The following is a 16,837-nucleotide window of genomic DNA, read 5'->3' as shown; positions in this document are numbered from 1 at the left end:
GTGGGTTGTGTACGCAATGGCTGCCTTTTTTTGCGACGTTACTAAAAAAAAAGGGAGGGGCATGGCCCCCGTTCGCCCCCCCCCCCCCCATCCGCCGTAGGGGGAGGTCAGTGTGTGGGGGCTAACCACTTTGCCACGATTTGTCATCCGTTATTCTCAAAACCAACAGAAATTTCATATTTCGAATTCATTGGTTTTATTTATTTTGCTTATTTTGTGTTGTGGACTGTGGAATCAATTATTTTAAAATATTTCTGTAGCTGTCAGACGTCGTTTAGTTGGACCTGTGTGACCAACATGCCCGGGCTGCATTTAAATTATCATAAGAATATACATGTGAAACAAAAATCGATTTGTCTATGGACAGATCGGACACCCCGGGAATGGGAGGGGGTCTTGTGGGGCAACAGGGAGGATCATGGAGGGGGGGGGGGGGGGTCATATTCTGGCCCCCAGAACAAAAATCAATAAATTATCCCAGTGCGTATATAGCCTATATTTCAATAGCCTTTATTTCAACAAAACATAGGCCTACACGTACTGCACAAAAAAAATGTACTTTACTTTCCCTTAAATGGTGTTCTCGTAACATTTCCGCCCATTTGCGTACACATCACTACACAAAATGCCAAGTGACTATAACATTACTGCACATACTTTGCCTCCATATCATACATAACTTAAGGAATCGTCACCAGCAACGTTTGTGAAGTATAGGCCTACATGTAATACAATCATTGTGTAGCGATATTACATCATCGGTGTATGAACGCGTATTTAGCTGTATTGACACTGTGGATTGAAATCTGTATTGTTGTCGAGTGCACAATGGGCAGGTTACTAGCGATAAGGGTTACCTCGAACTGGGGTCATCTCTATATTAACTATGTATGTGGACTACGGGCGATGCATTCCCTTATTTGGAAGTGTAGCTGGGTACCGGCAGGCGGCAGTTGCAGTAGCTATTATGTGCCCAGTTGACTCATATTCGTAAAGCTCAACCACCTGATGTATAAGACAATCCCTTATTTGGACTTCGATACCTGCTTGTACGCGCGCTACAGCTAATATCTATGGATGAGGCCTAGAGCAATAAAAGACCAGAATAAGCTTGCTCGCTTACTAGTTTTTCATGGTACGTGCTGTCTACATCGTGCCATACTTTCAGTGGGGGCGCTGTTCAAATCCGACGATTATTATAACTATTACAGAATAAATGTAAAAAAAAAACCCATAGGCCTAACCAAGCTGGCTCTGTCCGTATTTTGTGCACAGGCGGACCTTATTACCAGGATAATTTTTGGGGGTGTCGGAGCAGGGGGAGGGTCGGATTATTTAATAAAAAAATAAAAATTCTATAAAAAAAACAACAAAAAATAGTTCTCTAAAAAAAAACCCCAATTGACAGAGCTGGGGAAAGGGGGCTTCCGTGCCTGAGACGTGGAAAAGATTACTAACTTGGGAAAAGTCGCAAGAAGGGAGACTGAAACCAAGCATTTTGCACAAATGGTATCAGCAAACATTCAAATAGGGTGGGAAGTACAATGGTCTGAGTGAATTATTATTAGTATTTTTTTCTGTAGATTTTCTGTTACCATAATCAGAAGTTTTGCAATACTAAAAACTGACACTGCAGATGTTATAATTATTGTTATGTATACCCGCTTCATCTGTGCCCTCTACCTGGGGGTGTTGTTCTTCTGATCCCACATTTTTAATTTGCTGACTTCTCCGAAATTATACCTCATTTTCTTGGAGGGGGAGGTCAAGGCCGGATAAAGAACACAGTTGGTTTTTTTGTGGGGGGGGGGGGGGGATTAGTTCAAGTGGGCCCAAACTTTTCCGCCCCAAATTAAATATAAACGAGCAAAGGGATGGGGGTGCCAATATTGTTCTGATCGAGTTTTGTGGGTTGTGTACGCAATGGCTGCCTTTTTTTGCGACGTAGTACTAAAAAAGAGAGGGGCATGGCTCCCGTTCGCCCCCCCCCCCCCCCCAATCCGCCGTAGGGGGAGGTCAGTGTGTGGGGGCTAACCACTTTTTCCACGATTTGTCATCCGTTATTCTCAAAACCAACAGAAATGTCATATTTCGAATTCATTGGTTTTATTTAGTTTGCTTATTTTGTTTGGTGGACTGTGGAAGCAATATAGTTTCTGAAGCTGTCAGACGTCGTTTAGTTGGACCTGTGTGACCAACATGCCCGGGCTGCATTTAATTTATGTAATTAAAGAATATACATGTGAAACAAAAATCGATTTTTCTATGGACAGCGGGACACCCCGGGAATGGGAGGGGGTCTTGAGGGGCAACGGGGAGGATCATGGAGGAAAGGGGGGGGGGGGGTGTCATATTCTGGCCCCCAGAACAAAAATCAATAAATTATCCCAGTGCGTATAATTATAGCCTATATATTTATTTCAGCAAAACATAGGCCTTCACGTACTGCACTGCTTTTATTGTTTTGATCAAATCTTTAAATAAATCACTTGCTTTGTAATATCATACAGTTATGATAATACAGTTTGATGTTTTTGTAAGATAACATTGAGTAATGTTGATCTGGAATCTTCAAAATTACGGAACCAAATAGCAGTGTTAGCAGGCGGAGCCGAATGAAGACCGAGTTTTGGAAAATCTCGGTAACGGTCGTCAAATTCAAAATTGTACATGACGCAGCAAAAAGTTCGCCCGTACGATCCGAGTATATTTGATGCACAAAATCGTCGTTGAATTTCAAGTTTTCTAAACGAAAACAATGAATATTAATTATAAACTCATTTATATTAAAATTAATAAGCAATTAACAGTTAATTAAACCTATATTATATACTCGGAAATACTCGGGCGCTATCCGATTGTTGACGAAACAACTTCGGCAAACTTCGGAAATTTTCGGAAAAAGGAGGAATTCCTCCCGTTTTAGTCACGTGACGTAAATTGTAATACATTGTATTACCGGAGGCTACCGGACCTAATATTCATCAGGAATAGTCGGAATCTTTTGGTCTGGGAACCAGACTAAACTATAGAAAATAAACTGGCGATGTGTCCTCTCTCAAAACGATACAGTTTCAACGACTTGGTGTGCAAGAAAAAGAAATAATTAAATTACTGTCAATGCTATTTAACAGTTGTTGACTGATGTGATGTGGGCACCCGAGGCGAAGCCGAGGGTGCTATGCGTCCCCGAGGGTGTTCAAAACGTCATATCCCACATCACATCAGTCAACAATTAACTGTTTTGTCAGTGATGTGTTTTACTTGTTTATCACACATTTAATGAAAAAAAAAAGAATTTAACAAACTTGTTAACGTTTCCAAAAAAGTCTTCAAGAAGACTGTCCAGTTCTTTCATAGGAAGTGTCTCGAAACGAGTGTCCCTGCCCGTTTCTTCGCAGAATTCTCGTACAACGCGGACTGCGTAGTCGGTACAACGTTTGGTGTTCGATGAGTCTTGTTCAAAAGCTAAATCTTTTATTTGTTGTTTGGAGCGGCTCAAAAACCTTTTTTGGGGCGGAGAATCTGTGCCTCTGGGCTCAGCTGACATGTTGAGGCTGATGAGGATCGTATACGAAAAAACTAACTGTGTCAGCTCTGCATTTCCGAAGTTCTGAAGGCCTAGGCACCGTTACTAGAGTCAGTCAAAACGTAAACATAATCTTAATGCCGCTCGTCGCTGGCCGCCAAATTAAAGTAAATATCGTCTGCAAATGCACTGCTCCCTCACTGCTATACATTATATTGTGGAACGTGAAAGTACTGCGGGGTACAGTGAGTACAAGTATAGTCTGGTTTAAACGCGGTCCGCGCATAATGGTTTGGACTGTGGGGCGGGGACTAGTCTACATGCATGTGATATCACAATGTGATATACAACGGGAGTGTGCCATGCATATGTATCGCCCGGTCAGGTGATCGTCCTGGGCCAATGAAAAAACAGTATAAAGACAGAGGTATGACAATCCTATTTCTAGACCGCTATGATTTAAGATTCATGTAATAAACCATTATTTTGGCCATAATGTCTCCCATTTTCTTGACGATAATATTGTACAAAGTCTATGTAGAGTGTTTCTAAGTATTTCCTAACAAATTTGGAAATTTATGAAAAAAAAGTGGCGTCAGGTTGCAACATTATTTTCCGTGTGAATTTCCAAACTGTTTGGGTTTATTTCGGGTTTATCCACAAATGGCTTAACTGACTCAACCCAATTCGAAGAATGCAAACGCAATACCGAAACCGACCTGATCTGTGGATTGGAAATCTGTATTGTTGAGTGCACAATGGACAGGTAGCGCGCGATAAGGGTTACATTGAACTGGGGTCATCTGATTCGGGTCATCTCTATTAACTATGCATACGGACTACGGGCGATGCATGCATTCCCTTATTTGGAAGTGTAGCTGGGCACCGGCAGGCGGCAGTTTCCGCACGGAACTAGCATTAGCTATTATGTGCCCAGTTGACTCAACCACCTGATGTATAATACAATCCCTTATTTGGACTTCGATATACCTGCTTGTACGCTCGCTACAGCTAATGTTAGGGCCCTGTCACACTTCTGCGTATCCTAATTCCATGAGTTGCGCATTGACATTTTTTTCATACGCAGTTGTGCGCACAATACGCACCTCATATGCATCTCTATCGTTTTGTGTAGGTTATATGTACGCAGATATTGCCCAGTACGCAGAATTGTTTTGGGCATGCGCAAAAACTACGCTGCGTACGCTGTTACGCAGGTCATAAGTTATAAATGCGCAGCGCATCGGTCCCGCATCGGTCGAGTGCGTTACGAGTACGCTATGTGTTCGTGACGCACCCCGTCAGCATATTGGCCGCCTGTATTGGACGTATACATAGCGTACTTGCAGCGCAGATGCAACGCACGCTGGACGGCAAGCGGCGGAAATGCGGCGGGAATACGCTCAGAAGTGCATCAAGCATGCGGTCGGCATAAGTCGGGTGCGTCCGGAATACGCTCGGCATGCACACTGCATACTGACCTATTCGCAGCCCGAAAAATAATGTTGTGCACTGCATACGCAACTCATACGCATCTCATACGCAATGGATGCGCTGAATTCGTTACTTGTACGCTAGATGTGCGTCGCACATAAGTCAAAGTGATCAAAACATTTTGACGTTAATTGAGCGTACGGCTGCGTATTGAAAAATTTTGATAAGGAACTCATAAGGAATTGGGATACGCAAAAGTGTGACAGGGGCTTTAGTCTATGGATTAGGCCAAGAGCAATTAAGAGTATTGCTATGATCGAGTTGTGTGGGTTGTGTACGCAATGGCTGCCTTTTTTTGCGTCGTTACTAAAAAAAAAGGGAGGGGCATGGCCACCGTTCGCCCCCCCCCCCCAAATCCGCCGTAGGGCGAGGCATGGGCGTCGCGAGGGGGAGGGGGCAAGAGGGACTTGTCCCCCCCCCCCCCCTGGAAAAGCAAACAAAACAAAAAACAAAAAAAGGAAAAATTAAAAAAGCGAAAAAAAGAAAAGAAAGAGAGGCGCGAAGACATAGTGGTGTAAATTTAATGGGTTGGGGGGGGGGGGGCAAAATGTCCCTGCCCCCTCTAAAACTGATAAATCAAGAATGTGTTGAGAAATACAGGCATTTTTTGGCTAACATTTTTTTCGCCCCCTCTAGAAAAAAATCCTGGCGACACCCATGGGGGGACGTCGGTGTGTGGGGCCAAACCACTTTGCCACGATTTGTCATCCGTTATTCTCAGTCAAAACCAACAGAAATGTCATATTTGGAATTCATTTTGCTTATTTCGTTTTGTGGACTGTGGAATCAATATTATAATATTTCTGTAGCTGTCAGACGTCGTTTAGTTGGACCTGTGTGACCAACATGCCTGGGCTGCGTTTAAATTATGTAATTATAATGAATATACATGTGAAACAAAAATCGATTTTTCTATGGACAGATATCGGACACCCCGGGAATGGGAGGGGGTCTCGAGGGGCAACGGGGAGCTAGGATCATGGAGGAAAGGGGGGGGGGGGGGGTCATATTCTGGCCCCCAGAACAAAAATCAATAAATTATTCCAGTGCGTATATAGCCTATATATTTATTTCAGCAAAACATATATAGGCCTATATATACGTATTGCACAAAAAATGTACTTTACTTTCTCTTAAATGGTGTTCTCGTAACATTTCCGTCCATTAATTTGCGTACACATCACTATACACAAAATGCCAAGTGACTATAACATTACTGCACATACTTTGCCTCCATTTAAAAAAATATCACAAATAACTTAAGGAATCGTCACCAGCAATGTTTGTGAAGTACATGTAGGATTTAATTTATTTTGTTTGCTTTCTAATACAATTGTGTAGCGATGTTACATCATCGTGTATGAACGCGTATTTAGCTGTATTGTATTGACACTGTGGATCGGAAATCTGAGTGCACAATGGGCAGGTAGCGATTACCTTGAACTGCATGGGGTCATCTCTATTAACTATGCACGCGGACTACGGGCGATGCATTCCCTTATTTGGAAGTGTAGCTGGGTACCGGCAGGTGGCAGTTGCACACGGAACAAGCATTAGCACACGGAACAAGCATTAGCTATGTGCCCAGTTGACTCATATTCGTAAAGCTCAACCACCTGATGTATAAGACAATTAATCCCTTATTTGGACTTCGATACCTGCTTGTACGCGCGCTACAGCTAATGTTAGTCTATGGATTAGGCCTAGAGCAATAAAATACCAGAATAAGCTTGCTCGCTTACTAGTTAATTTTCATGGTACGTGATGTCTGCATCGTGCCATCCGCAGGTACAGTTTTAAGAAGTTAAAAATTGAGCAGATATACAACATGCAGGCGGTATTGTTCGTTTTGTTTCTTGTTTTTATTGCACGAGCGTCCATGAGTGATACGGACCAACCAGTGGTTACAACGAGCCAGGGTCGCATCATCGGTACGAGGCTCGAGTTCAGCCCCACGGACCCTGAGCTTCGCCGTAGCGTAGACGCCTACCTCGGTGTACCGTACGCTGAAGCTCCCGTGGGTGCGCTGCGCTTCAAACCTCCCGTAGCCAAGTCATGGAGCGGGGAGTTGCAAGCTACCAAGCTCGGCAATCGCTGCCCACAGCCGGTACTTCCAATGGGTAGTTTCATTATGTCAGGTCCCTTCGACGAAGATTGCCTCTTTTTGGATGTGTTCGTTCCTCAGCCAGTTGTAAGTATTATATTTCCTTTACAATTGGCTTAGCCAGCAGAGGGGTAATAATTACAATAGTCCCACAAACTTGGGCGCTAGAACTCCTTTTTTGACATTTGGGATGTTGGTCTGTCGTACTAGCGTCCCACAACGGAAATATTGTCAAAGTGACCATTGCAAAGTTCACCCCAAAAATCACGCGAAATACTTGACAAAAATACCTTTGAAAGCACCCACTGGCATTTCCACATAATTATCAAAGACGAAGTAATGGGGCTTCAATAGCCGGGTATAGCCGGGTTGGGAACAAAGTTAAAAAAAAAAAAAAAAAAATTCTTTCCGTTGGTTAGCAATTAGTGAATCTGTTGGAATTGTTTTTAAGCCAATAAAATAGATGAGATTTTATTTTTTTTAATTTTTTAATTTTTTTTAATACTTTTTACATGTAACGGCTGGGGCGAAGTGGGGATGGGGCGAAGTGGGGATGGGGCGAAGTGGGGATGGGGCGAAGTGGGAATGGGGCGAAGTGGGGATGGGGCATTGATCTCCATATGTGTATATGGAGATCAATGGGATGGGGCGATATGGGGATGGGGCGAAGTGGTTAGGGGCGAAGTGACATGGGGCGACGTGGAAATGGGGCGAAGTGTCCGACATTCAATGATACTCATGCGGAGTTTGTTTACTCCGCATGATATGTAGATCGCGCGCGGTCGTGTCCCGGCCCCTGCTTCGCGTACGTGTTTGTATGTGTACATGATGTACGTCCAGACTACCATATACAATGTGTTGGTAGATAAAAGCCATAAGCGTTTTTGAACGATCGCTGTGTGATGTCTGTTCAATATTGGTTGAATTTCACGGATTTTCAACCCAAAAAATATTTGTGAGTATCATCGAAGCCCCATTACTTCGTCTTTGATATGTGGAAATGCCAGTAGCTGCTTTCAAAGGTATTTTTGTCAAGTATTTTGCGTGATTTTTGTGGTGAATTTGGAAATTGTCACTTTGACAATATTTCCGTTGTGGGACGCTAGTACGACAGACCATGGAGGTAGAACAGACCAACATCCCAAATGTCAAAAAAAGGAGTTCTAGCGCCCCAGTTAGTGGGACTATAATTACAATTACCCTGTATACGAACCCACGCCCCTGTAAACGAACCAACGGCATGAAATGTAGCGGCTTCATTCTTCCATATTCATCCATTGGGTCACATGATCTTAGTTTATATTGCCCAAAGACTTTGGTCTATTTTATAAGTTAATTTTAGCAACCTCGAAATACATGAATACGCCTCTCCCCCACTACCCCCTCCCCACACTGTGAAAAATACTGCTCTATAAGGCCTCAGCTAGTCTGAATATTACCCATTATCCACGGAGCCAATTCAGTCTCTTATATAACGTCTAATATATCAAAGCATGCAGATTAATGCAATCAGATTTATGCGATCTCGTGCCTCGGCCAATCGGAGTCGACTTTACTAAATCGTGACGTCATTTCATTCCCCGCAAATCGGGACTTATGGTTTGATTTGTAAAGTATACAACAACAGCCGGGCGGCGAATCTTTGTTCCCAAACGACATCTGTTTCCCATCTTCTGATTGGTCAATTTGATGCATATCTAATGCCTTGTTGTCCACATCACAAAGCTATTAAAGACATGGTTTATGTCTTGTACTTTTCCTTCCTCGATCACGTTAGTTATTTAAAAGATAAAACTAGAAGTGAAAAACGCTCACTGAGATTCCAACTCGGGTCACCTGATTCAAAGTCAGGACTACTTCCAACCAGTCCACGCATCAGCTGCCAATCGTCGGTGATTATAACTTATTCTCTAAAGACCCGGACATCATGAATATGCATGAACCGTCAGAGCGCCCTCTTTTGATATTGTCTGATCTCGATCGTTTGGGACAAAATTCGCAGCCTAGCCGGGCGCATATCGCGCAACATAATGCATAGCGTGTGACACAGTTTTTTTGTATCCATGTCTATGACGTGACAACGGGTGAATGACCGAAGACCCGATATAGAAAGCGCCCAATGATTAATCAAAATCTAGAGGTCGAGATGCGGTTGTCTTGCATAATTAATCTGCTGGCTTTCGCAATAGTTTTATATAGACATGGGCCTCGGTAGCATTCTTAGAAAAATCCTGGTTTCGTGATTGGTCCGTAACATTTACATGGGTACGTTTTTTCACGATGTTGGAATGCGCACCGAAGATGCATGCGGAAAACAATTTACTTTACAATGTTCTTTTGGTTAAGAGTTCTCCTCTTCATTGTGTTGAGGCTATGAGTATGCCTGAGACTGAGCTGTATTTTTTTTTTAAATCAGAATATTGTTTTAAAATTTAGGTCATGGTTCCTGTTCAATTGAAACAATCTGCTAACTTTCCCACTGTGTCAATTCCTTCCCTGTTTTGTTTTAGCCACCAAATGCAGCAGTGCTTGTATTCATCCATGGTGGCGGCTACATGATAGGAGCTGGGAGTATGCTTGATATTTACTCGAAGCAATAGTGGGACGTCATAGTGGTAGCCATGAATTACCGGCTCGGGGCTCTTGGATTCCTTTCTACAAGTAAGCCTATAGATAATTGGAAGTACATGTTGATGTGCTGAAGTGTGGGGAATGAATTCACTGAAAGGCAATACTAACTCGATGACAGGACACTGTTATATTTTACTTCATGAAGCGATTGCACCAAGCACCAATAATTAGTCTTGTCATACCACGGTAATAGATTGTGAACTTTGATTGGTCCCTCATCTATCACGTGTCATGCCGCAAACACGCTTATACACTGTACTGCGATGTTCGCCGCTCGCGCGTGATACATAATGATGAGAGATGTATCCCACGGGGAACATATTTCCTTTTTCTTTCCCTCTGCTGAAAATGTCGTTTCCACCGCGTTGTTTACATTTGTGTGACCTTGGGTACGATGTTGTAGCCACGCTGGAACTATATATGTAAATCGATGTATGTTTTTACGAGATATGTGCCTGGGAGACAGCGAACAATGAAGCAATAGTTTCGCTATGGCTGCCAGTTTTGTTTATATCGTTCGTCACTGTTCGTCTCCTAGTATTGCCGCAATTTCACCATAATAATGTCGGCATATGACAACAGTTCGCCTCCAATTAAAGAAGAGGTTGCTCTCTCTTGAAGACGAGATCAGAAATTAGAAGTTTGAACAGCCAGACAATATCAGCATGAAGAAAAAAAACCCAGAAAATTATGTGCGAAAAGTTCGCCAATTAACACTGTCCCACAACAGGCATGACAGGAAGAGACCCCACAGCTTCAGACAGAAGAAATATAATTATAAGCGTGGTATAACAAAACAGTTGTTGCCTGCTGTGACGGGGTATATTGGTTTTATATACCTCGGGTGTACAGAACACCAAGGATCCTGTCAGCAGGCAACAATTGTATAATGTGTACCCCTTCCCAATTTCAACAATTTTAAAAACAGAAAAAGCTTCACGCCACATTTTAAGAAATAATATTTAACTCCGACCTAAAAACTGCAAATAATAACAGAAATTTATTTCGGAAACGCCGAACTTTTTTTGTAGATGATGAGGTACTTCCGGGCAACATGGGGCTGTTGGATCAACGCCTTGCTATGGAATGGGTTCGAGACAACATCAAAGGTATTCGAGAAACGTTGATAATATGTTTGAGTGGGATCAATATCCGTTTAAATTCATTTTGTAAAGCAGTGAGCTTTCCGATGTAGCCCTAGGCTAAGTGGCGGGTATTCTACGTCAGCTTTTTATTAATTTTCTCAAAATGCTCTGTAAAGATAAAATTAAAATCGGTCACACGCAAAAGCCAAAACAATTCACTTAACACGTTCTTGCTCATTACTGATCAACAAGAGTCAATCTCGAAATTATCGAGAAATTATGCAGTTCAGAATAAGTGTACTTTGCATTGAACACAGTTTATGGCATTCAACTGAAATTACGTACCGGTAATTCTTTTCCAACATCAGCCTTCGGCGGTGATCCTGAACGAGTTGCCATCTTCGGTGAGAGTGCTGGAGCTAGCAGTGTGGGTTTGCAAATGGTGTCACCAGGCAGTGCAGGGCTCTTCCGTGGTGCCATTATGCAGGTAAGAATTACAAACATAATTACCCCAGCTCATCTCGCCCACCAAACACTTCTTCGACAATCTGAGCTCCAAGGCGAGTATCTAGCATGTGTTTATAGACTTTTGGGGCAAAATGTTTGAATCAGCCATTTGAACTCAAATGGCTGATTCAAACTCTTCGCCCCAAAAGGTACTCATTTTATAGAAGTGCGCAATTAGTGAGTGACAGAAGAAACAATTCAATAATGGCAAACTGTCTTGCCCAAGAACACACGCGCCTCGAGCCTACTTTGACTCCAACACACAATCTGCAGAAATAACCACAAGATCTTGAGTTCCATAGTACCAGACCACGATGCCACACCACTCTATATTAAGTTGGTCAAATTCACAATAGGAAGTGTTCAGGCTACATCATAAATGATCGATGTCCATATTTTCGAGGCAATCAAGTCCGACTATCAGATGTAATTGTAAACAGGTCTTGAGAACGGTTCTTGGGGAAATTTGCACACCAATAAGATGTCAGTGGGACATTTATTGTAATATACATGTTTATCATTTGATGCATTGTTTCTTGTTCTTGTGCTAAAAGCGAGGCTCAAAAGTGCAAAATATGACACTGTGTCGATCGTTCATTATTATCCTGATAAACCATCGGTAAGAAATAAATGCTCGGGAGTGTTCAGTTTAAGGTATGAAGAAAACGCCGTATAAAGGTGTATATGGTTTTTAGCTTTAGATACTCCGGCTCCAACTTAAAATATGAAAACACGATGATTTCGGCGGCTGTGTTGAGACCAAATTTCACGGCCTCCGCCATATTTAGACCACTGGATACAACGTACATTGACCTCCAGCTCTAAACGTTGAACTCCTGACAAACATTCGGGAAAGTCACATTAATTAAGCAGATGAGAAAATCATCTAACCCATTTTATCTATAGGATTTGGGTGACAGGGGTTGTACATGTACGTACATATACACTCTTTGCGTTCATATAACTGCCGTAAACATAGAAACATAACATTCATACAAATGGACAGTGTGCATTATCGTGCTTTAAGGTAAAAAAAAACTGTTTACATTTTAATATACACAGAGTGGGGATGCCCAAGCACCATTTGCTGCTATTCCGGCTTCTGTAGCACCTAAGCGAGCATTCGGTATCGGCAAACTCGTGGGCTGTGAACGAGAAACATCACAGGAGTTACTGGAGTGTCTACAGAAAGTAGAAGACTTCAATGTGTTCGTTGAGGTCCAAATGGAACAGGTATTTACTCGGTTTATATTTTGTCACAAATGCAATGAAAAATATCGTATATACTTTCTGTTGAAGTTAATATATACGTTAGCGTTGATTGGTTCGTGTTTGTTGCACGAGTGCGTTTGTGTAAAATGTATGAGCTATACGATGTCATGAAATACAAAAACAAATCATTTAGCACAATATTACAATGTGTATCTTTTAAAAAAATATCCAGTTAATGGCGGAAGTGGACATTGGCGAAATGATGACCTTTACACCAATTGTGGACGATGACGTCATCCCTGCCCAACCCGATGAGCTCTACGCGAAGGGCGCCATCAACGACGCTGTTACAATCATAGGGGCGCTCGCTGATGAGGGTATGGCCATGTTGTTGCAGGCTTTTCCCAACAACACGGATGAGGCTCCGTTTGTCGACAGCGAAGCTTACGATCAAAACTTGCAAGTCTATTTATCGTGGTTAGTTAGCCAGGAGCCGATCGTGGCAGAAGCAGTCAAGATGATGTATGGCAATGCCTCGTGCTATGGTTTACCAGACTGTGACTATCTCGAAAGCCTCTCGCAAGCTATCGGTGACATCATGTTTATCTGCTCAGGGGAGAAAACTGCAAAGGCGACCGCCAAAGCAGGGCGTAACGTGTACCGCTATCACATGACTCATGTCCCATCCTTTACTGTAATCGGCAAGAAGTGGACCAAGGCGACACATGGTGACGATCTTGCGTTTGTCTTTGGTCTGCCTTTTGTACCTTCTGCCAATTGGTCCTTCACTGAAGATGAAGCTCGTATGTCCAGGCAGATTATCAACTACTGGGCCAACCTTGCAAAGACCGGGTGAGTATCATTTACAGCATGTTGCAAAACAGCAAGATTAATTTCTTTGAAAAAAAAGCGATTTGTATACATGCATTATCGTGTTAACCTTAATTCGCTTTTTTGACATGTATTTAATGTTATATTCTACGATATGCTGCATAGAAAGTAGGTAGAGTCGCGATTTTTCAGTAGATTTTAAACGAATGGATTAAGTTTTTAAGTGTGGGCTATCTTTATTGTGAACTACCGGAATAGATTGCTTTCCGTGGTGATCACCATCTAGATTTGTTTTCTGGCGGGCAAGCACAGTAGCTTGAAGAAGCTTTGTCTGCCAATTTGCAGCAGAATCCACAACAAGCACGTTGCCAGTTACCAGTTACATGCACTTGGTTTTCTCTCCAGCAATCCCAACCTGTCCTCCATGGATGCTGAGCAGAGGGAGGAGGAGAAGCTGCCGGAATGGCCGCTGTTTACCCTCGAAGAACTGAGCTATAAAGACCTGTCAGTCTCCATGCGGAATGGGCGTGGCATCAAGGCTAAGGAGTGTCTCATGTGGAATGAGTTCCTAACAAAACTCGTTCAAACTGCAGGTAAGTGTATTGCTTCCGGAGTGCATCATCCACTTTCAAAATTTCAGCCTTGTTATCTAAAGAATATTGTTAGTCACTTGTGTCCTGTATAAATGCTACTGGGCGTAGACGTGTAGACTATCCTCTTGGTCCAATCTCCGAAATAGAACTTCAGGTATCATTTTTGTTATAGGATAGTTAAAGCATAATTGCAAAATATGTGCTGATCAACTCCTGGCCAAGTGGTTATTCATTGAACACGATCTGTTACATACTTTCATGACTGTATCAGCACTGCTAATTAAAGTGTGTTTTTTTTGTGGTAAAAGAGGCAAGTGACTCTTGTGCCCCTCTTGGCTATTTTTTTTGTCTTTCGGGATTGGAATGGTGCTACATATTTTTTTAAATATGAAAAAGAATTTTGGGGGTTTGGGTTCCGCTTTTTTTAAAACTCACCCTGTATCATCTAAATTTGGGCGAAAAACTTTTGTGTCCTTAATGTGCAGTTATTGTGTCGAACCCATGTCACTAGTTTTTCAGACAGCGTTTTTCAAACTCTGTTGTTTTTTCATTTTATCTTAGAAGAAGCCAAAAAGTGCAAAGAGGCCTCTGGGGAGGAGTCACCGACGACTGAGACGGCGGATGAAGGCGCTCAAGAGGGTACCTGCACAAAGGAGACGTGCCCAGAGGATTAGGCCAATCTACCGCCTGAACATGAACCACCCTAGCCTGGGACGGGTCGACCTGACCGAAGAGTCCCACTCCATCTTAATATGAAACACAATTTTCAAGTAACTTAACAAGCCCATTGTCAAACCAATGGCTTAGACGTAGGTCTAGTAGTTCCGGCACTCATAGTACACTTTTTAGTAAAAGTTGCACTCTTTTGTAGAATTAAAAAGACCCATCCCTCACACGGTCCTTCATGAACAAAAGACTGATCGCTTACAAAATTTGCTATTCGCTTTGATTCATTTTCATGCTGAAAAGATTTGTTTCTTGTTTGATGTCTTCTGCGGTTGCACCATCCCAAGTGTATTTTATGTCAAGACTTGATGTCGCATTGTGACCCAAGTCTAGCACAATAGCTTTAGTGTCATTTTAGGATCGGGAATAGACCTTACGCGTATAGCAGCTGCTTTTGTTTTGCTGTGAAATGCCTTTAAGTGAACCTTTTGAACATTGTAATGGTACTGAATTGGAATAACAAAAGACGCCTCATAAGATGCCCACACGCACATGGTCTGTATAAAGATTGCACTCTCGGTTTTACCCCATCCCACATCTGGACGCTGACCAGCTGGAACTCCCCCAATCAGCCCCAACCAGTTCACTGCATGTCGATTGCTAGGGGGACCGACAATTCATCCCCAAACACACAATAAAGCCCTTAAATCAAATCTTTAATTTTTTCCCAACGCATACAAGTACATAATAATATTACTTAACATTTGAATTATTGTGTATGGATGGATGGAGGTCTCCAAAAAGCATGAGCTTGTCGAGTGGAGACCGCCACTTTAATAAAGAACAATAACAATCACAATTACAATCATAGTTACAATTAATTACAAGTACAAGTACAACGATAGGAGTTAAATGACAAAAACATAATGGTACAGAGCTAGTAACACGAAATAAAACTAGAGTTATTTGGTCTTACAAAATGGGATTATTCTACCACATATTTGTTAATTAATTGGGTTTTGTATTTGCGTTTGAATAATGACACATTTGACACCTTTTTAAGAGACGGATGGAGAGAATTCCACAGCTTGGGGCCTTCATGTTTAACAGTTTTTTGAGTTAAAGTTGTACGAGCCCTGGTGAACAAATATTGGTGGGGAAAAGCTGGTGAAAAGGGGTACTTGAATGGAAAAGGCCAGTCTTTACAAATTATTGAGTGCGGGGGAAATACCCCCCTTACCCCCCCCCCCCCCCCCCCCCCCCCGCTGCTGGCTACGCCTATGCAAGATGAGTATATTTTATTTCATGAGGAGAAGGACTAATGGATTAATCGTTTGTGTTTGTTTGAAACTGTGTCTTAAAACTAAGGCGATCATGAGACTTCAATAACAGTTTTGAGTTGCAGTTTGATTATTCAGAGAATTGTTAGCGTGTATATACAAGCTGACTTGTCTAACACGGTATTATAGGTTTTCCAGGCCGATTTCCTGGAACGTTTATAAACGTTAACGTTTATTAACTTCTGAATATCGGTCATTCGTTTGCGTCTGAATTTGAATCCACGTCTTTAATCCCATTTCAATTTAAAGAAAGTTCAATCGTTTTCATTGTCCGTGCATTCGGTTTTGAGAAATAGACGGCCAATAACGTTACCTGTGCATTCATTTACGCAAGAATATCTTTTCTAAATTGATTTCAGGTACATCTAATTTGATTGACGGTTAATGAAAGAGAAACCTCTAATTGTGTCTGGTGCCGATGGCGTTAAACTTAAAGTGAAATAGAAAGTCGAGTGTTTGAAAACGCCCTCTAAATACGAAACAGAAGTCTTGTAAACGACTCTAAATGAACATAAACGAAAGGTGCTGCTCAATCACTTAAAACTGAATTGAAATGGAATCGAATGCTCTAGTAGCGAAAATGAAACGCGTGTTCACAGCGATTCTCATATTGTTATATACTTAAAGTCACTGAGAGCAAATGATAGCGTAGCTTACATACAAAAATTCTTCTTTTCTAATACAGTGACCTTTGGAAAGGAACTTACCAGTTTGTCTTAAAATATTAGAAGGATGTACAAAACAAAAGAGTTATAACAACTTTTAAATATTATTCTGGGTGCTTAGGTTTCCCAATGTCACACAAACTAATTGCAATGTACATGTACTTACAATGAATGACAGAA

General features: G+C 42.0%; 1 pseudogene; it reads left to right on the top strand.

Annotated features, from left to right (window-relative positions):
* Positions 1–6,572: 6,572 nt before the first annotated feature.
* Positions 6,573–16,028, top strand: LOC119732004 (annotated as a pseudogene).
* Positions 16,029–16,837: the final 809 nt, after the last annotated feature.

Source organism: Patiria miniata, unplaced genomic scaffold, assembly GCF_015706575.1.
Source record: "Patiria miniata isolate m_02_andy unplaced genomic scaffold, ASM1570657v1 HiC_scaffold_24, whole genome shotgun sequence".
Classification (NCBI taxonomy): Eukaryota; Metazoa; Echinodermata; class Asteroidea; order Valvatida; family Asterinidae; genus Patiria; species Patiria miniata.
This window is presented reverse-complemented; position numbering and strand designations above follow the sequence as displayed.